Source organism: Aedes albopictus, chromosome 1 (genome assembly GCF_035046485.1).
Source record: "Aedes albopictus strain Foshan chromosome 1, AalbF5, whole genome shotgun sequence".
Classification (NCBI taxonomy): domain Eukaryota; kingdom Metazoa; phylum Arthropoda; class Insecta; order Diptera; family Culicidae; genus Aedes; species Aedes albopictus.
The window spans coordinates 315,248,837-315,270,267 of record NC_085136.1 but is presented as its reverse complement, the minus strand read 5'-3'; the positions used below and the strand labels follow the sequence as shown (position 1 = coordinate 315,270,267).

General features: G+C 42.6%; 1 protein-coding gene across 2 annotated transcripts in view; it reads left to right on the top strand.

Annotated features, from left to right (window-relative positions):
• The window catches only part of LOC109423600 (ankyrin repeat domain-containing protein 50), a 57,630-nt gene that overhangs the window by 22,293 nt on the left and 13,906 nt on the right, over window positions 1–21,431 (top strand). Inside the window, exon 2 of one of the 2 annotated variants that reach the window (XM_029867451.2) lies at window positions 21,121–21,190. The gene's annotated coding sequence lies outside the window, so the exon portion shown is untranslated. Of the gene's footprint in view, window positions 1–21,120; window positions 21,272–21,431 lie in introns of both variants that reach the window. The other variant, XM_019698579.3, reaches the window with a different exon arrangement.

Here is a 21,431-nt window from a genome sequence, read left to right as displayed (position 1 = left end):
TGTTATTTACACGCGGAAAACAACGATTAGCTCCAGAAACCAATAATACAACGAACAGGAATAAGTAAATTCCTCGAATAGATTTCTGAGTACCCGCGATGGCCTGGTTGAAGTCAGGCCTTGAGTTCATTGAGCTATAGATAAACCGTACTCGATATGTTTTTCCTATGTGGAATGTCTATGCACTTCATAAACACATGTATCATCATTTTCATTTCATTTATTTAGTTAACATCAAATTCATGATAATACTGAATCAACAATTTGCCGCCATAATACTCGATTTGCAGCTGCAGCTCTCCATCGTCGGTCACGTCCAACACTCGCCAGATCACGCTCTACCTGGTCCGCCCATCGTGCTCTCTGCGCTCCACGCCTTCTTGTACCAACCGGATGGTTAGCAAACACCAACTTTGCAGGGTTGTTGTCCGGCATTCTTGCAACATGCCCTGCCCATCGTATCCTTCCGGCTTTTACCACTTTCTGGATGCTGGGTTCGCCGTAAAGTGCAGCGAGCTCGTGGTTCATCCTTCTCCGCCACACACCGTTCTCCTGCACGCCGCCGAAGATCGTCCTTAGCACGCGTCGCTCGAAAACTCCGAGTGCTTGCAGGTCCTCCTCGAGCATCGTCCATGTCTCGTGTCCGTAGAGAACCACCGGTCTTATTAACGTCTTGTACATGGTACATTTGGTGCGGGGGTGAATCTTTTTTGACCGCAGTTTCTTCTGGAGCCCATAGTAGGCACGACTTCCACTGATGATGCGCCTTCGTATTTCACGGCTCACGTTATTGTCAGCCGTTAGCAAGGAACCGAGGTAGACGAATTCTTCTACCACCTCGAAAGTATCCCCGTCTATCGTAACATTGCTGCCAAGGCTTGTCCTGTCTCGCTCAGTCCCACCTACCAGCATGTACTTTGTCTTAGCCGCATTCACCACCAGTCCGACCTTTGCTGCTTCACGTTTCAGGCGGGTGTACTGTTCTGCCACCGTTCCAAATGTTCTAGCAATAATATCCATGTCATCCGCAAAACAAACAAATTGGCTGGATTTCGTGAAGATCGTACCTCGGCTGTTGAGCCCGGCTCGTCGCATAACACCTTCCAGGGCGATGTTGAATAGTAGGCAGGAAAGTCCATCACCTTGTCGTAGTCCCCGTCGAGATTCAAATGAACTGGATAGTTCACCCGAAATCCTTACGCTGTTCTGCACACCGTCCATCGTTGCTCTTATCATTCTAGTCAGCTTCCCGGGAAAGCTGTTCTCGTCCATAATTTTCCATAGCTCTGTGCGGTCGATACTGTCGTATGCCGCTTTGAAGTCGATGAACAGGTGATGCGTTGGGACCTGGTATTCACGGCATTTCTGGAGGATTTGCCGTACGGTGAAGATCTGGTCCGTTGTCGACCGGCCGTCGATGAAACCGGCTTGGTAACTTCCCACGAACTCATTTACTTTAGGTGAAAGACGACGGAAGATGATCTGGGATAGCACTTTATAGGCGGCATTCAAAATGGTGATCGCTCGAAAGTTCTCACACATTAACTTGTCGCCTTTCTTGTGGATGGGACAGATTATCCCTTCCTTCCACTCCTCCGGTAGCTGTTCGGTTTCCCAGATCTTGACTACTAACTGGTGCAGACAGGTGGCCAACTTTTCCGGGCCCATCTTGATGAGTTCTGCTGCGATACCGTCCTTACCAGCCGCTTTGTTGTTTTTGAGCTGGTGGATGGCATCCTTAACTTCTCTCAGCGTGGGAGTTGGTTCGTTCCCGTCCTCTGCTGCACCAACATAGTCATTTCCTCCGCTGCCTTGGTCCTCCGTGCCTACATTCTCTTCGCCATTCAGGTGCTCGTCGAAGTGCTGCTTCCACCTTTCGATCACCTCACGTTTGTCCGTCAGGAGGCTCCCTTCCTTATCCCTGCAGATTTCGGCTTGCGGCACGTAGCCTTTGCGGGATGCGTTGAGCTTCTGGTAGAACTTGCGTGTTTCCTGTGAACGGCACAGCAGTTCCATTTCTTCGCACTCCGCTTCTTCCAGGCGGCGCTTTTTCTCCCGGAAGAGACGGGTCTGCTGCTTCCGCCTCTGTCTGTATCGCTCCACATTCTGTCGGGTTCCATGCTGCAGCATTACCGCCCGCGCTGCATCCTTCTCCTCCAGAACCGCTCTGCACTCCTCGTCGAACCAATCGTTTCGTCGACTCCGTTCTACGTACCCGATAGTGCTCTCAGCTGCGTTGTTGATGGCTGCTTTGATTGTACTCCAGCAGTCCTCTAGAGGGGCCACATCGAGCACACCCTCGTCCGGCAACGCTGCCTCGAGATTCTGCGCGTATGCGGTGGCGACATTCGGTTGCTTCAGTCGCTCTAGATCGTACCGGGGCGGCCGCCGGTAATGTACGTTGTTAATAACGGAGAGTTTTGGGCGCAGTTTAACCATCACCAGGTAGTGATCGGAGTCAATATTAGCGCCACGATAGGTCCTGACGTCGATAATGTCGGAGAAGTGCCGTCCATCAATCAGAACGTGGTCGATTTGCGATTCCGTTTGTTGTGGTGATCTCCAGGTGTAACGATAAGGGAGGCTGTGCTGGAAGAAGGTGCTACGAATGGCCATGTTTTTGGAGGCGGCGAAATCGATGAGGCGTAGGCCATTTTCGTTCGTCAGCTGGTGGGCGCTGAACTTTCCAATCGTCGGTCTGAATTCCTCCTCCTGGCCTACCTGAGCGTTTAGATCCCCTATGATGATCTTGACGTCGTGGTTTGGGCAGCGGTCGTACTCGCGTTCGAGCTGCGCGTAAAATGCGTCTTTGTCATCATCAGTGCTTCCGGAGTGAGGGCTGTGCACGTTTATTATGCTAATGTTGAAGAATCGGCCCTTGATCCTCAACCTGCAAATTCTTTCGTCGATCGGCCACCAACCGATCACGCGCCTCTGCATGTCGCCCATCACTATAAAAGCTGTTCCCAGCTCACGTGTGTTGCCGCAACTCTGGTAGATGGTATGATTACCTCTAAACGTTCGCACCATAGATCCTGTCCAACACACCTCCTGCAGCGCTACGATTCCGAACCCGCGGTCCTTCAGTATATCGGCGAGTATACGGGTGCTCCCGATGAAGTTGAGAGATCTGCAGTTCCACGTACCGAGCTTCCAATCGCAAGTCACTTTTCGTCGCTGTGGTCGTCGCCATTGGTATCGGTTCGCATTCTTCTCTTGTTGATTTTCCGGTGCTAGTCTTTTTTACGGCTGGCTCGCAGGGCCTGACACCAACCCACTAACCCAGGGAGCTGGGCTTACCTTCCCGGAAGCTACGGGTTCTGCATTGGCATTTCCTCCAACTACAGTGCTAAATAGCTAGGCTCGAGCGCCAGTCTTCGCCGGGGGTGGTGTTTTTAATGGGCGCCCAGGAGATAATATTTTACCTGAGCTTCCACCCCCATGTATCATCATGTGTGCATGGAAAGTCGCTCATAACTATTCCTAGGATAAATTGATGAACTATACGAAAGCATGCCTTGGTTTCAGAGAACCATAGATAGACTTGCCGTTTTTTTAAAAAGAAGGAAGAACAGAAGGCAAGGTGCTTGAGGTAAGGTGTAAATATTTAAATTCTGGGATGTTCCACCCAAAAGGTTCTGGTACCCAATACTTTTCACAAACTTGTTGATAATCTTATGCATATGTACGTTGTTTTATCAATCCCTTTTTTTTCAACACGTGTTAATACGTAACACAAGGTAGATGTTATGCTAAGGAACTACGTATCAAATTGAAGAGCTTCCCTGGGGATGATTAAGGTTAGGGCTCACAACCATCGAACCGTAACGAAGCTCCAACTTGCTGTAGCACTTTCTATTTAGTTGCTTCTCCCATATTTGGTTATTGCCGTTGTTGAAGTAGCGATAAGAACGTTCGCACAAAAAAAAAACACATTCAGGCAAAGTTCTACCCTTCCATCGGTCTGCGGTCAACAACGGGGTAGATAAAGATACATACACCTAGCAGAGCGCTATAGGACGACAAAACTCTTCTATCTACACCGCACCGCATCGCACTATGTATCATATTTTGTTTGCTTTTTGCAGGATTGCTGGCAGCCAAAAATCGATTTTTCATTCTTTTCAACGGTACCGACGAAGTTCGCCGTCGTCGTCAGAAGCAAGCAGCTGATGGCTTTGAATTTGAAATGAAAACGTGATATCTCCGGCAACTCGTTCGGTCGCTGTTTGGGAATAACATTTAGAAAAGGTGTATTTGGTTTCAGTTAAAACTGTTCGTCAGCAGATGATCTTAGTAGATGTTTTAAAACACAGAAATGTCTAGATTGGAGATGTTCAAACAGCATTAAGTTTTACAATCAGAACCACTCAAATGTTACACTAGCTTTCAGAGTTGAGCTTAAGTGCAGCTACTCATGTTTCACGTACGTTCATACTACATACTACTTTATCCCTATGGTATGGTTGACTATCTCCCTTTCCATCTAAAAGACACGAGCAAACTACTGCCCTGCCACTGCTATACCAGTCCGCAGACATTGTTTATATATATCAAAGCCGAACCAATTAAAACACATAATAGGTTCAATGTCATGTGGACGACACTTATTCCCGCATATATGCAAATGTCCTCGCCACGCCAGGCGTGACGCGTGAATATTACGTGATTCCCGGAAGTTTCGCATGTTGACTGTGTTACTGTTTGTCACAACGACGAAGGAGGTGTCAGACGGTCACTGAAGAACTTTGCGAAAGCCGATAGGTACCTATATCTATACTAACAATCAGTTGAGTGGTTGTTGATAATTGGCTTTTCACTCATTAGCGCTCTCATCTTTCATCGTGACGACGACCATCCTAGGCACAGGGTAGGAAGGCGGTGCATTTTAGTATAGGCTGTGAGGCAACGCGTAATCGTGATGGAAAAGTGAGTGCTTCCGTACATTACAGTACGACTCTTGCTTCCACCGATCGTCGGTCGTAGTGGACCGCAGAGATTATGACCTCGTTTGCTACTACCACAAGAGAAATAATGCATCTAGTTGGTAATGGGCATGCATTAGTAGTACCACATAACATTGTATCTAGCAGGTATACGCAGGGTGTCCATCCATCCGAGAAATACGGGAAAACCGGGAGAAACCCGGGAATTCGAAACCACCGGGAAAAATACGGGGAAAACACGGGAAATTGTAAAAGGCACCGGGAAAAATCTTTATGGTGTCTATCTGTACTCATAAGTGTCAAGCAAGTCTTGAATAGAATGCTAGCAACATTAACAGAGTTGCCGGTTGAATTTTAGTAGTTTCTGTTGGATCTTGATAAATTCATGTAAAAGTAATCAGAATATACTTCTTAGGCGAAATTTGCAGATTTCTGCAAGATTTCACGATGGACTTTTTGAGTCTTGTTAGGAAAATCGGAATTCCTGGCGAACTCAGTAAACTTGCAGAAGTTACTTACGGCGAAGAGATTTTCACGTTTGAAAAAAAAATGTGTCAGTTTCTGGGGGGATTCTGGTGACATTCTTAGTGCAACTCTTCATATATATCTGCCAGATCCCTTAAATTTGATCCCTTTGGCAGAAGTCAAGGAGAAAATTATTGAAAAACAGTGATATTGTGTCTATCCGCTTCTGTGCAGAATTTTGGAGGAGCTTTAGGTAAAATTCAAGTAAAATTCTGTAGAGTAACACTGTAAATTACAGCGAATTTAAAAAAAACTGCTCATGAAAGACTCTCTGATGGGATCAAATAAGAAATTTCCTACAGATTTCCTTAGTATAGTAGTAGAACCCACAGAAGAATCTTCTATGGAATCTGTGAAGAACTCGGATCCCCGGAAGAGTATACAATAGAATCCCTGATATGTTTACGACAATATTAGCCAAACGAAGCATTTTAAAAGAAGTTGTAGGTACAACTTTCATGATTGGCAGAACCCATGGAGTACTTCCTAAAGGAAGAAATGTTGAATGATGAATGAAAAAGATATTATTCAATATTGGAGAAGAACTCAAACGTTTTACTTCAAAATTCAGAGAAAATCGGTGTCAAAAGATTTTGGATTCAGCAAGTAAATTGTTTAAAATGACGATGGAAGCAGAACAAAAAGTTAGATGGAGATTTTCACAAAATGTAGCAAATAATTGATACATTAGTTTCTAAATACCAGGTTTACCAAAAATGTTTCGATATTTTTTTACCGATTTTTTTTATGATATTCAACAAAAATTTCGTGATAAAATCAGACACAGTGACATCAGTTTCAATAATATTTTCATAGATTCCATTTCCTTGTTATAGAAAGGACCTTTTCAACTAACTCTAATCCTAAATTTCGTCTAAGAAGGGGAAATTACCACCAGTGATTGTAGAGTTAGTAAGTTTTTTTAATCATAATTTGTGAAATCAGGAAATCTATATAAACAGAGATGAACCAGCCAAGGGCTGAAAGTCTCTTTAATAAAGATAATAAAAAAAATCTAAGATTCGTATCAAGTTATAGACCAAATTAAAACTGTATATAAAAAAACACAGAGAGGAGCGTCCTACTACAACAATAATTTGCGTTCGTACATACTCGGGAAGTTAGTCCATACCCGGGAAAAATCCGGGAATCGGAAAACTGAATTTGAATGGACACCCTGTATACGCCACCGCACTTATTTCCTCCTCCGATAGCAACTGGCTAGTTAGTAGGCGAACGCGCCGACTAACCATATGAAAAGGAGGTAGATTATCTGCCCGGGAGGCAACGGCCTCTTGAGCTAATCACAGATTACAAGTATGCGATGAACACGTTCTCCGTGTAGCAGCTAGTTTGAGATTGCAGCCTATTAAGAGATGCTTTTGAGGTGGGCCTGCCCTTTGAGTGGTCGTGATATGCATCAGAAATAAAAAGTTGTAGAATGGAAGGTAAAATCTAAACATCAATTGAAAAGGGTTGACCCTGACATCAAGGAATGGGACTTTCAGTTTATAGAGCTACATGTCGTGACTTTACATGAATAGTTCTATTACGCTTCGACAAGAGTAGTGCTGGTATACCTTCTCAGGGTCCTCACTCATGAAAGTAATTCGTTAATAGTTAAACATTTAGAACTGCAGTTTTCGTTTTCATTTGATTTTCTATGAAATTATTCAAAATAGCTGAGAACATCCAATCAACATTTTACATCAGCCCTTCTGTTAAGTTTTCTTTGAATTACATTTCTACCTTTACAGCTGTGGCTATAGTCTACCACCTAAAACTCTCAGCTTTCTGTAATGTTTATAAGGGAGGCAGAGGTCTCTGATACTCTTTTTAGTAGGCATCCAATCAACCAATCTTTTCCAACCCCAGCTGTCGTAAGGACGAGCCAAGACAGCTCTCGTTTGTTGTTGGAGGATTGCGTCTATCTTGTCTTAGGATCAGTAATAAATTCGAAAGCTCTGTGATTCGGTAACAAACGGGAAGGAGGCAACCCTCATGACAGAAATCCTAGATTGTACCACCTTGCGTAGGTAGGGCCCTAGGTCCGGACGGAGTTCCGAACATGGTCTTAAAAGTTGCTATTGCAGAGGCTGGTGAGATGTTCAGGTCTGCTATGCAGTAATGCCTAGACGAGGGAGTTTTCCTGGCGGTTTTAAAGTGGCAGAACCTGGCTTTATTGCCAAGGTCGGGGAAACCACTCGGAGACCTGTCGGCATACATGTAAACCAACATGCTTGATCGGCACGACGAGGAAGGTCCTCGAAAAGATTATCTTCAACAGAACGTTGAGGCACACCGAGGTTGTAAATGGTCTCTCGATCTTAACTGGATCTTCTGGAAGGGGAGGTCGACCGTACTGCCCATTTTCGCATAGTCGACGTAAGCGCCACACTGTAGTTTTCCACAAACTTTTGAAATTCTAGCAATTAATAAAACGAAGTTCAAGATATTTTCCACGTTGACATCTAACTTTAAAGCTCAATTGAATAAAATTTGTCACAAATATGCCCATACTTTAGGTATTAGCTGTTGAATGCTGACAATGTCAATGGTGGTTGCGTCAACTATGCGAATATGGGCAGCGTAGACGCTATTCTCGGTAGTCGTAAGATTCTCGGAAGTTACTCTCAGAATCGAGTACTACATAGTTTACAGTACATGTGCTTTCACATAACTTCAGGAGTCCTGTAAGGTTCCATCCTGAGTCTGGTGTTATGGAATGTTCCTCCAGGAATTCCTCCGGAAATTCCTCCTGAAATTTTTCCGGAAATTCCTCCAGGATTTCCTCCGAGAATCACTCATCACTCCAGGAGTTCTTCCGAGAGTTCCGCGAAGAAATCCTCCAGTAGTTGTTTCGGAAGTTGCTCCAATAATTCCCATGGGAATTCCTCCGCAAATGATTTACTCTGGAAATTCTTCCGAGGTTTCTTTCGGGAGTTCTTCCGGGTGTTTTTTCCGTGAAATGATCCAAGAGTTCCTCCGAAATTTCTCCGGAAGCTCCTCCAGGATCCCCTCGGAGAATTCCTTCAGGAATTCTCCCAGGAAATTCCTGCGGGCGTTTCTCCGGTGATTTCTCCAAGAGTTCTTCCAGGAACTTTACCAGGAAGTTCCTTTGACAGTCTCCCGGTGGAACTTCTGGAAGAATTTCTGGAGAAATTCTTGGAGCAATTCACGGAGCAATTCGTGGAGGAATCCCTGCATGAATTCACGGAAAAGCTCCTGAAGGAATTCTTGGCGGAATACCTGGAGAAATTCTCGTATGAATTTCCTAAAGAAATTTCTTGAGGAATCCCTGGAAATTTTTTTAAAGGATACCTGTTTCAATTTTCAGAGGAAACGTCTGGAGAAACCTTTGGAAAAAATAATTGGGTAGAATCTCTGCCAAATATTTTTTGCAAAAATCTAGACTCTAGAGTGTTTTAGGAAAAATGAAGAATCGAAAAAATTACTGTAGAAACTACCGACAGCATGACCGACAGGAGTTTTTATTTGAATATCCGGAAGGATTTAAAAAAAAAAACCCAAAGAATTCTTGGAAGACGAAGAACCTCCGGGAAGAATTTCCGTATTCTGGTGGAATCCGTGCAAGGTATTCCTGTGGGACTTTTCAGATGTAACTTGCGTTCGGATGCATTTTTTGATTCCCGGAACGAATTTCTAGAAAAATCTCTGCAATTAACTTCAGGAGGAACCCCTACAAAATTCTGGAAGTAGAGCGAGTAATGGCGCTTAAGCCTAGGCATAAGGGCCAGGATATAGAGTAAATACCTGTATTCCATCCCAGGAAACTAAGGACCAAGGAGTGACATTAACCTTCTTAGCATCATCACCCCCACCGATTTTCAAGGTTTTTTTTTGCTTTTTAAAAGGCTGAGCGGTTGATACGAGATGTCCCCGCTCTATAGCTTTCTTGTAAAACCAATAACGCTGCACAGTAGGCCTGGCCGCTTTAATGCTTGTAATGCATTTCTGATGTACTGCAAGTATTAATAATGACATAAAAATGGTAGAATTAGTCGGTTCTATCATTTTCCAGGATTCTATCAATGAAAGACTAGACTAGACTAGAACCCCTACAAAATTCTGGAAGTATGTTTAAAAGGAAATTTTGGGAGAATCCCCGGAAGCAAATTATCGTAAGAAACTTCTGAAGGAATTCCTAAAAAGAATTCCTGTGAGACTTTTTGTAAACTCCTAGAGGAATCCTCGAAATGAATGTTTGGGTAGAGTCGCTGGAATGAATAACTGGAGGAACCTCCAACAGGTGAAATCTCTTGCATGAATTGCGGAGGGAATTATTTGGAGAGGTTGCGAAATTCCTTGAGGTATCTCCGGAAGACATTCCTGGAAGCATTTGCAGAATAAATTCCCAACTGTAACAGTTTCAGGTTCAAAGCATAAATATACGAATAGCAATCCTTTCGAAGTGTAATTGGTTTGTTCCGACGTGATTCCTGGTTTCAGTTTCTTAGATGTCTGCAGAGGGCAGACGAAGGATCAGTTTAAGATCACCAAAATACGGGGTAAACATTAAAAGAAAGAAGACTGGCGCTATGGCCAAAACTTCCTTTCCTGTGGCCAGGGGTTCCTTGTTTTGGTGTTCTCAAGAGAATGTCCAGATTCCGGCGGGGGCCATTCCGACACCCGCGACTGGACCAGCTCGGGTTGGCTGGTTCTACATATCCACTAGCAAACACGCATATAATTCAGTTGGACATTTTTGTCGAATACACCAGTATTCTATTCAGTGGTGATTCCCTAACCTCAATTCTACCTGTTCAAAGAATGTAAATTCTTGAATTTTCTCAACAAATTGGCTTGTAATTTGTGAAAATGACGAGAATAGCTGTTTCCGTCCATTTGCAATTTGGTTCTGATCCTGAATCCGGAGTTGCAAGTTTTAGGTTCGTTGAACAGGTAAAAAGTGAGGTTACGAGACGCCACTGATTCTATTTAGTAAAGCAACCATATTTGAAAGCGCGTACCGTGTAAATGGGGAAGCCGTTTCACAAAACAGCGGGGTCAGATCCTGCTAGAAGCACTGGCCATGTTCGATGTTTATCTGGCTATTGTTGGTATCAAAAATTAAATACCTTTAGCCGGAACGGAACGGAGTCGATCACCGACGTTACTTTTGTAGTCCCGGCCTAACAAGTAGTTCAAACTGGAAAGTATACGATGACTAGACTTACAGTGATCACCTGGTGATTAAGTAGGCAGCAGGTAAAGGAAGAGGCGGTTAGGCCAAGCCCTCGCAGGTGGTAGACATCATACTTCGACGAAGGGGTATTTAGGGAGGCGCTCCACCGTGACCGAAACATACTTGATTTAGACGGCGACGAGCTGGTAGCGGTGCTCTCGCGTGCGTACGATACGATACGACCATGTCTAGGCGAGTCCACCCTAAACATGGGAGACTTCCGGCTTACTGGTGGACTCAAGCGATTGTGGACCTGCGCCACGCCTGCCTACGGGTCAGACGGCGGATGCAGCGAGCACGATCTGAGGAAGAGCGAAACGAACGGTGGGTGGTGTTCGCCGCTGCAAAAGCCGCGCTGAAAACCGTGATTAGGGCAAGCAAAAAGGCTGTCAACGCAGAAGTGGCCAAACTGGCAACCCTGCCACCTATCACTCCTGACGCGTTGCGTTTTAAAGTCGAGGTGTCGCGGCAAGACGTGTGACCGATGTCAACCAGAGTTGACAACTTGTCTAAAGGTGTTTTCGGTCACTTGGATATAGTTCGGCAAATATCGGAAACGAGAAAGGTTAAAGTTTGTGAGTTAGCTAGCTTTTCAAACGATGTTTCGACAGATCCTGTATTAATAAATCATCAAGGTTTCAGTTTTCATTCAGTCTCAGATCATGATATCATCAACTGCATTTTTTCAATCAAATCGAATGCAGTAGGATTTGATAAAATTCCTATCCAGTTCATTAAGCTTCTTTTACCTCTGGCATTACCAATCTATAAACTATTATTCGACACCATTATTGAAACCTCAATTTTTCCTATAGCATGGAAGAGTGCTAAGATAATTCCTATCAAGAAGAAAAGTAATTGTTCATCAATCGACAACCTTCGTCCAATTAGCATTCTCAGTGCCCTCTCTAAAGTCTTTGAAAAGCTTGTAAAATTCCAAATTTCGAAGCATGTCATCGATAACAATATGTTGCACCCTTTTCAGTCTGGGTTTAGAAGTAATTTCAGTACGAACACCGCCTTAACCAAGGTACATGATGACATAGCTCGAACAATAGACAAGAGAGGCATAGCTATACTGCTATTGATAGACTTTGCTAAAGCATTTGATAATAGAGTATCACATGGCAAATTGGTAAGAAAATTGGTGCATAAATTTAGTTTTTCTCAGTCTGCTGCTGTCTTGATAAAATCATACCTCAGCGATAGGTACCAGGCTGTTTCCTACAATAACGCCTTATCATCATTTAGCCAAATTAAGTCTGGAGTTCCGCAGGATTCTGTTTTGGGACCTCTTTTATTCTTTTTATTTATTAATGATCTTCCTAATACGTTGCGGTTTTGCTCAGTCCATATGTTCGCCGACGATGTTCAGATATATTTATGTAATTCTGGTGAGATTAACATGGACGATATTGCCAGAAAAATAAATTACGATTTGAATAGTATCCTGCAATGGTCACGCAATAACTTGCTGACCGTAAATCCATCTAAAACTAAAGCTATGCTGATAACGAAATATAGAAATCCTCCCGAAGCACCAGTGCTTGTTTTTGATGGCCAAAGGGTTGAATTTTTTGAAAAATTCGATAATTTGGGAGTCATTTTCACATCCAATTTGTCATGGGATGCTTTTATCAATGCCCAGTGTGGTAAGATATATGGTTCTCTCAAACGGCTGAACATGGTGAGCAGGCACTTTGAACCTACAACGAAAATTAAACTCTTCAAGTCTTTGATACTCCCTCATTTCATCTACGGAGAATTCGTTTACTGTAATGCATCCGCTGCATCACTCAATAAATTGAGAGTTGCACTAAATTCATGCATAAGATATGTATATAATTTGTCGAGATACTCTAGTGTTTCTCAATTCCAAAAAACGTTGATAGCTTGTACATTTTCAAAATTTTATGCTTTCAGAACATGCATACAAATGTTTAACATTATCAAGACAAAAGAGCCTCCTTACTTACACAATAAACTGCAGTTTTTCAGAAACACTAGTGTAGTGTCCGGAGGGACACTTCCGAACACACCAGCCGAATCTTGAGCCGAATCCTGCAGCCAAACGCACGCTAACGAGGAGGAGCGATACCTTCTCGCACAAAATGCTTTACAAGACTGACGTTTCATTTCATGTTGATCGTTTGCTTTGTTTTTCCGGTGGTGCATCACCGCAACTGACGCTATATGCCCTATTAACCTTTTTCTCTCTATCTCTCTCAACCCCTACATTCTCCCTTTGTCCTACTCTCTAATTGTTTTAAAAATTCAAAAAGTAAGAATAAAAAACAATAAAAAATGTATGACTTTCTACCAACATTATAAACCTGCATTGAACATTATTGAAGCACAACTTATAATTGTTTTCGTTAGAAAACAAAAGTAATAAAATCGATCATCATCATTGCATCCTCTTAATTTCCAACCAATTTGTTCGACACCTTGATTAAATCTTTTTATATTTATTTTAAACCTTGACCACATTGGCATTGTTATGCAAATCTTTTATAAGCTTTTTGCGACCTTTGGGTAAGTTAGCTTTCCAAAATGCCCATTTGTTATTCAGATCCTTTAGCTTTTCATCATGATCTTCATTCTTCGTTCGTCATTTCTCATACTTCACCTTACATCCTGCATCCTCCATTTTACATCATTCATCAACATCATAATCATCATCATCATCCTTGATTCTTCATCCTGCGTCCTTCACCCTTCATCCTTCAACCATTATCGTGCATACTTCATTACCATTATCATAATCATCATCATCATCCTTCATCTTTCATCATCCTTTATCCTAATACTTCATCCTGCATCATCATCACGACCATTCTACATCCTTTATCCTTCATCTTACATCCTATATCCTTCATACTTCATCCAACATCTTTCCTTTATCTTTCGTCTTTCATCCTACATCGTATATCCTTCTTCCTTCATCCTAAATTTTTCTTCTTTCATCCTATATTCTTCATCCTTCATCTTCATCATCATTATCATGCCGTATCATTCATCTTAATCATCATCATCCTTCATCCTATATCATATATCCTTAATTCTTCATCCTACATCCTTCATCCTTCATCATACATTCTTCATCCTTCATCCTACAACATAAATTCTTTATCCTTCATCTTCCATCCTACATACTTCATCCTACATCATCTATTCTTTACCCTCTTCATCTTCCATTCACATCATCATCACCATCATCCTGCATCCTTCATACTTCATCATCATAATCATTATCATCATCATCATCCTTAATCCTCAATCCTACATCCTATATTCTACAGCCTACACCTGCATCTTTCTTCCTTCATCCTACATTCTTCATACTTCATCCTACATCATCTACTCTTTGCTCTTCATCTTTCATTCTTCATTCTTTATCCTTCATCCTTTGTCCTTCATCCTTCATTCTTTATCCTTCATCCTTTATCCTTCATCCTTCACCATTATTATAATCATATTCATTATCATCATTATCATCATCATTTATCCTACATCCTACATTCTTCATCCCTCATCCCAGCACATGTCATCCTACATCCTTTATACTTCATCCTTCATGTTTCATCTTTCATCATCCTTCATCCTACATACTTCATCCTTCATCGTCATCGCCATTATTCTACATCCTTTATCCTTTATCCTTCATCTTACGTCCTATATCCTTCATACTTCATCCAACATCTTTCCTTTATCTTTCATCTTTCATCCTACATCCTATATCCTTCTTTCTTCATCCTTCATCTTACTTCCTTCATCCTACATACTTCTTCCTTTATCATACATTCTTCATCATCATCATCGCCATCATTCTACATCCTTTATCCTTCGTCTCATATCCTGTACCCTTCATACTTCATCCATCAACTTTCTTCTATCTTTCATCCTACATCATATATCCTTCATTTTTCATCCTAAATCTATCTTCCTTCATCCTACATTCTTTATCCTTGATCATCATCATCATCGCCATCATTCTACATCCTTTATCCTTTATCTCACATCCTGTATCCTGCATACTTCATCCAACAACTTTCCTCTATCTTTCATCCTACATCATATATCCTTCATTCTTCATCCTACATCTATCTTCCTTCATCCTACATTATTCATCCTGCATCATCATCATCTCCATCATTCTTCATCCTTTATATTTTATCCTTCATCTATCATATCCTTCATACTTCATCATCGTAATCATCATAATCATTATCATCATCATCATCCTTCATACCTCATCCAACATATTTTCTTTATTTTTCATCTTTCATCCTACATCCTATATCCTTCTTTCTTCATCCTACACCTTCTTTCCTTCATCATCGTCATCATCATCATCATCATCATCGCCATCATTCTACATTCTTTATCCTTCATCCTTTATCCTTTATCTTACATCCTATATTCTTCATACTTCATCCAATATCTTTCCTGTATATTTCATCTTTCATCCTACATCCTATATCCTTCTTTTTTCATCCTTCATCTTTCTTCCTTCATCCTATATACTTCTTCCCTCATCATGCATACTTCATCCTTCATCATACAACATCAATTCTCTATCCTTCATCTTTCATCCTTCATACTTCATCCTACATAATCCATTCTTTATCCTCTTCATCTTCCATTCACATAATCATCACCAGCATCCTGTATCTTTCATACTTCATCATCATAATCATCATAAACATTATCATCACCATCATCCTACATCCTTTATCCTTCATCCTCCTTTCTACATCTTACACCCTACATTATCATCATAAACATCCTTCAACCTAAATTCACTTGACTGTCGCAGCTTACCCTCTCGAGGGAATTCGCTTTACTGTTGCAGCTTACCCTTTCGGGGGAATTCGCTGTTAGCTTACCCTCTCGGGGGAATTCGCTTTACTGTTGCAGCTTACCCTCTCGGGGGAATTCGCTGTTAGCTTACCCTCTCGGGGGAATTCGCTTTACTGTTGCAGCTTACCCTCTCGGGGGAATTCGCTTTACTGTTGCAGCTTACCCTCTCGGGGGAATTCGCTGTTAGCTTACCCTCTTGGGGGAATTCGCTTTACTGTTGCAGCTTACCCTCTCGGGGGAATTCGCTTTACTGTTGCAGCTTACCCTCTCGGGGGAATTCGCTGTTAGCTTACCCTCTCGGGGGAATTCGCTTTACTGTTGCAGCTTACCCTCTCGGGGGAATTCGCTGTTAGCTTACCCTCTCGGGGGAATTCGCTTTACTGTTGCAGCTTACCCTCTCGGGGGAATTCGCTGTTAGCTTACCCTCTCGGGGGAATTCGCTTTACTGTTGCAGCTTACCCTCTCGGGGGAATTCGCTGTTAGCTTACCCTCTCGGGGGAATTCGCTTTACTGTTGCAGCTTACCCTCTCGGGGGAATTCGCTGTTAGCTTACCCTCTCGGGGGAATTCGCTTTACTGTTGCAGCTTACCCTCTCAGGGGAATACACTGTAAGCTTACCCTCTCGGGGGAATTCGCTTTTCTGTTATCAATTATTTCATTTCTGCCGCTCTTCTTCGGTAATTACAACTAATAAAGCCTTGAATCAAACTAAATACACATATACACAAATTCACAAAAAGCATCAATGAAGGACCTTTTCTATGTGTTCTTTATGCATAGAATGTAGCAACCCCACTCTATCCTGTTACAACAAGCCATTCGGTCTTACACCAACAAACCACCGAAAACTAACGCAATACTCCAAATGAAAACGAAGCTGCAAATCCTGTCATCTCCATCCTCTATCCACATGCAAATTATAACAGTGGGCCAAATAATTGCCATCATCTCCTATCCAGAGAACATCCAGCAACCACTCGGTGACCGACCGCTACCAAAGTCGCGCCATGACATCAATACCTGAATTCGGTATAAAAAAAAACAAAGAAAACCGTTCACCAGCCCATCAATCAGCAAATGACAAATAAACAATCATAGCAGGACGGAACCGCAACCCGTCACTGTCTCATCAACCAGACCAGCTCCGTCAATCAACAAACAAATCCAAACAAAACAAAAATCACCCGTACTGCACCGACTGCACCAGCCCCACACGCCGCCGGCACACACCTGCAGCTACGGAAGCAAAACACTGGATGGAGTCCACAACACAAACGGACACCCTGTCCCGCTTTCAGTCGCCGCCACTTCTCCATCTCGAGGCCACAAAACCACAACACGGGAGCTTACCTACCGGCTGTGCCATTGTAGTGTCCGGAGGGACACTTCCGAACACACCAGCCGAATCTTGAGCCGAATCCTGCAGCCAAACGCACGCTAACGAGGAGGAGCGATACCTTCTCGCACAAAATGCTTTACAAGACTGACGTTTCATTTCATGTTGATCGTTTGCTTTGTTTTTCCGGTGGTGCATCACCGCAACTGACGCTATATGCCCTATTAACCTTTTTCTCTCTATCTCTCTCAACCCCTACAACTAGAACTATGAGATTGATTGTACCTCAGCATTCAACTTCTTACTATGGTGACTCGTTGTTCACGAGAGGCATTTCATCTACTAGTTTAAACAGCTTTAAAAGGGGTCTGTTAGAGGAACTCGAACACATGCAATAATAGTATTAGAAAAATAAAATCAGAAACTTGAATTAGTTGTAAATTAATCGTCAAAAAGCTTAGTTTCACCAGAGTGTAACATTTAAGAAGGGGATTTCCTTACGTTACATGAATACAAATAAATAAATAAATAAATAAATAAAATAATAAATAAATAATAATAATTTAAACGACAAAAGTGAAATTTCAATAAAACTAGTGAATTCGAAGTTGTTCTAAATCGTGGACAATTAAAAGGTTTGTGAATAAACCAAATTGGATATAATTCCTAAAGCGCAGTTATTGAGCGAAGTATCCTGGTCGTATTCCGTTTTCCAAATCCGTGTCAGCATCCAGTCTAGTGATCTACCTGAAAATAGAAAAAAGCCACTCACCGCGTGGTGCTCAGAACCTAGAATAGGGTGAGCAATCTGTAAATACCCACCGAATTTTGAAGCACATTCGTTTAATATAAACATCGCTCTCAAAACCGGTTTCGTATTAATTACTCACCCTACCACCCACAACAAAGGCCTTTGAGGGTCTCTATCAGAGTGCCAATGCGAATCCGTGGGATGATGCCTACAGGATCGTGATGGCCAAGACGAGAGGTGTAATGAGAGAGAGGAGGAGAATGGCTCCTACAGAGCAGTCTCCAGAATGGCTCCTACAGAGCAGTCTCCAGAGATGTTGGAGGGGATCATCGAGGGGCTTTCTCCACGCGTCATAATCCGAGTCTTTGACCTCCTTTCGTAGGACAGCTGGGAGCTGGGACTGGCGATGAGAAAAGGGTCACCGATGAGGAACTTGCGGGGACTGCAAAGCCTTTTTGCGTAGGTAAGGCCCCATGTCCGGACGGAGCTCCGAACTTAAAAATAGCTATTGCAGAAACTCCCAAGACGTTCAGGTGTTCTATGCAGAAATACCTGGATGAGGGAGTTTTCCCAAAGATTTGGAAGCGGCAGACCCTGGTTCTATTGCCAAAGGCGGGGGAACGACCCGGAGTCGGCATATGGACCAATAAGGTCGCTCGACACGGCGCGGAAGGTGCTCTGTAGGATCATCTCTCACAGACCGTTGAGGTATATTGAGAGTGTAAATGGTCTATCGAGCAACCAGTTCAGTTTCCAGAAGTAAAGGTCGACTGTAGACGCATCTTGTCGATTACAAAGACCGCCGAGATAGTGCTCCTGCGTGAAAGGAGGAAGATTGGTTACTGTGCAGTAGTGACTCTGGACGCAAGGAACGCGTTCAATAACGTCAGCTGGGCGGCTATTGCCGATACACTCCTGTGTCTTGAGATATCTGGCTACAAGTTGTCTCGGAGCTACAGAGGAGCTAGCGCATGGACTCTAGGAGTAGCAAGTTCAGGCGCTAAAAGTGTCGATCCAAGGGTTCGGAGGCGGCTGCGTAGGTCATATCGGTGCCCTGTGGTCGGAATCGACCCTTCTATCGAACAACTGGCTAAGCGGAGAATATCCAGGTATCGTCGCTGTCGTGCTGTTGATCTACTCAGTTGGATCCAAGCTCGCGGATGGATCGTTCTAAAACAACGTGTCATGGTGTTAGTTGCTGCAATGCTACGCAGCTAACCTCGAAGGTGCGATGTGCAGTAGCCCCTTTCTGAAGAAAGACCTTCTAACTGATCCAGAAACGACGTATCGGGTCTGTCGGTAATAGAAACAGTTTAGTGAATCGGAGATGTAGGTAGTCGTGTTTTCTTCGTCGTCTGTTATAAAAGGTCTTATCAAGTGTCTGATGAGCACATTTACCCTCCAATTGCCTAAATAAGAAAAAAAATTATTCATGGTTGAGATATACTGTTGGAAGGTTTACCGATCATGTAACGGGGATATGGTAGTATTTCTGTACAACAGGATGTTGATTTGAACTGTAATCTAGAGAGACCTACAATTTTTTACTATCTATGTACTATTGATTTTAGAATGTGCTCTTTTAGGTATCAGGGAAAGCGAAGAAATTGTTTAACCTTCTTCAGGAATTAGGAGGTCTACTACACTCATGTAGTATACGATAAGTGTGTCTGCCTGAAGCATGTTTATTAAGAACCCTACTAGGAAAACCAGCTTCCTTTTCTTGCTTCCACTAAACCGAGGCTATAAAACAGATTCATTAACAAATATAACAGTTATGATAACAACCGCTATGACGAAAATTCACTGGAGTGCAGTATAGAAAGCTGTTGCTTTACCATCAACGCGAATCAAAAGCACAATAAATGCCCAGACCAATTTAATTAATTATGCAATCTAGGGGTAGGCGGGGCATAATGAGCAGGTGAGGCATAATGAGCACCTTGTATTTTCACTGTAAATCTTCAAATTAACAAAACAAGTTGCTTGATTGTAGCCTTATTATCTAAAATCCAATGAGTTGATGACAAAACATTAGTCAAAAAATCCGTTTACCTTGAAATATTAATCAAAATGCGTAAAGTGGCCATATACTGGGAAAATATTATAAGAATCAGGTGACCTAAAATAAGGTTTTGGGTATCGAAATCACAACTTAGTGGGCATCTATCGATTTTCTTGATATTCCCTAGGCCAATGAAATGTATTTGTAACACTTTTGAACTATTTGTTTAATTATTTTGTTGAAAAATATGCTTCAAAGAGTTGGTAGTAGGGTGGGGCAGAATGAGCAACTAGTGAAAAAAATAATGAAAATGGTAAACATCTTTTAATTTTGGTTTTCTCTGTTTTGATGCATATAGTAAGGTTTTGTCTGTAACTTTCAATTTATTAGCTTTAAAATCTCAGTATCTGTATATTATCACCGTTTAAAAATTCCTCAATAGAAGACTCATTGGAACCCCACAGTTCCCTACAAATTAAACCCCGTAATCCCTTCAAATTCTCATTGATGGTTGCCGGTATGCTTTATCATTGACAAGAATAGTCAATTAGCATTTTATTGTGTACAAAACTGATATTGATCATACTGCCCCACCCAGGGTGCTCATATGCCCCACCCCCAAAACGCAACTCGCGATTTTATACGTTTTTGAAAACATAAAATTCTACAACATTTATAACTTTATTCGGAATTTCAACGATTAGCTTTTGTCAGTTAAGGTTCAAATGAGGATTGAACGATAAAATTACACATTGGTTGCACTTAATTTACTGGATTTGGTGGCAAAATGCTTAAGCTGCTCATTATGCCCCGCCTACCCCTATCCATATTCCATTTGAAAAGGGGGTTAGACTGCAATCTCTTCCTAAATTATTGGACCCGATTGACTCATTTCCGCCAAGAATAGCCCATACTGTTCGATATCACGCATAGAACCAAATCCAAAATACAAATTACCCTCAAATGGCCCCATAAAACCGAAAGTCCCACTTGTGGCGCCTGCCGTCTGCGCAATATGCTACCAATCCGATGCCGGCGACGACGAACCGCAAAGTAGCAGCGGTCCCAACAACCCAAACGCTGCTGCTGCGTTTGGGGTATTATAGGTATTGTGCCGTGCCTCCCACGAGCGAAACAACATGCTGGTGGCAGCCGGCATCGGCGGCGCTTGGTTGGCAAAACATCGCCACACTTCCAATAGTAGGTATAGTGGCAACCGCAACTAAAGCAACCCACATGTTCACTTGCCCGTGTTTGTTCGTTGTGCTGGGTGCGCGCTGAACCACAAAAAATTAAACAACATTGAGAACCCATTTATAACGAGGAATATGATGTAACCTATGGGCGCGAGCGAGCGCGCGGCGTTGACTTGACTTGACTTCCCTGTTCTCTGAGCTCTGTGTATCCGTCGCTTGCCTTCATATCATATGCCAACACATTACTAATATCGTATCTTTGCATCTTGGTTTCTTCTTGTTTTATTTTTAGATCGATTGGCGCAAAATTCGAGGAGAACAGTTCAACCAGCAAGAATAGTGGTGAAACTATAGTGCTAGGTGTAGGTATCTTTGAAGGGGGTTCGCACTCGCACGCGGTTTGTGTGACACGATCTTTCAACGTGAACCGAAAGCAGCTGGAGGTAGTGTGGTAGGGTGTCCCAGAAGTGGTCTTTTTCAGGAAATCTTGGACGAATCCTGTAAGTTCTTAGTAAAGCCAGTTTTGTATGAAGGCATATCTTCAAACATCTCTTAGAGATCACTACGAAGTAAAGGATTAGTACCAATGATTTCTGAAAGAGA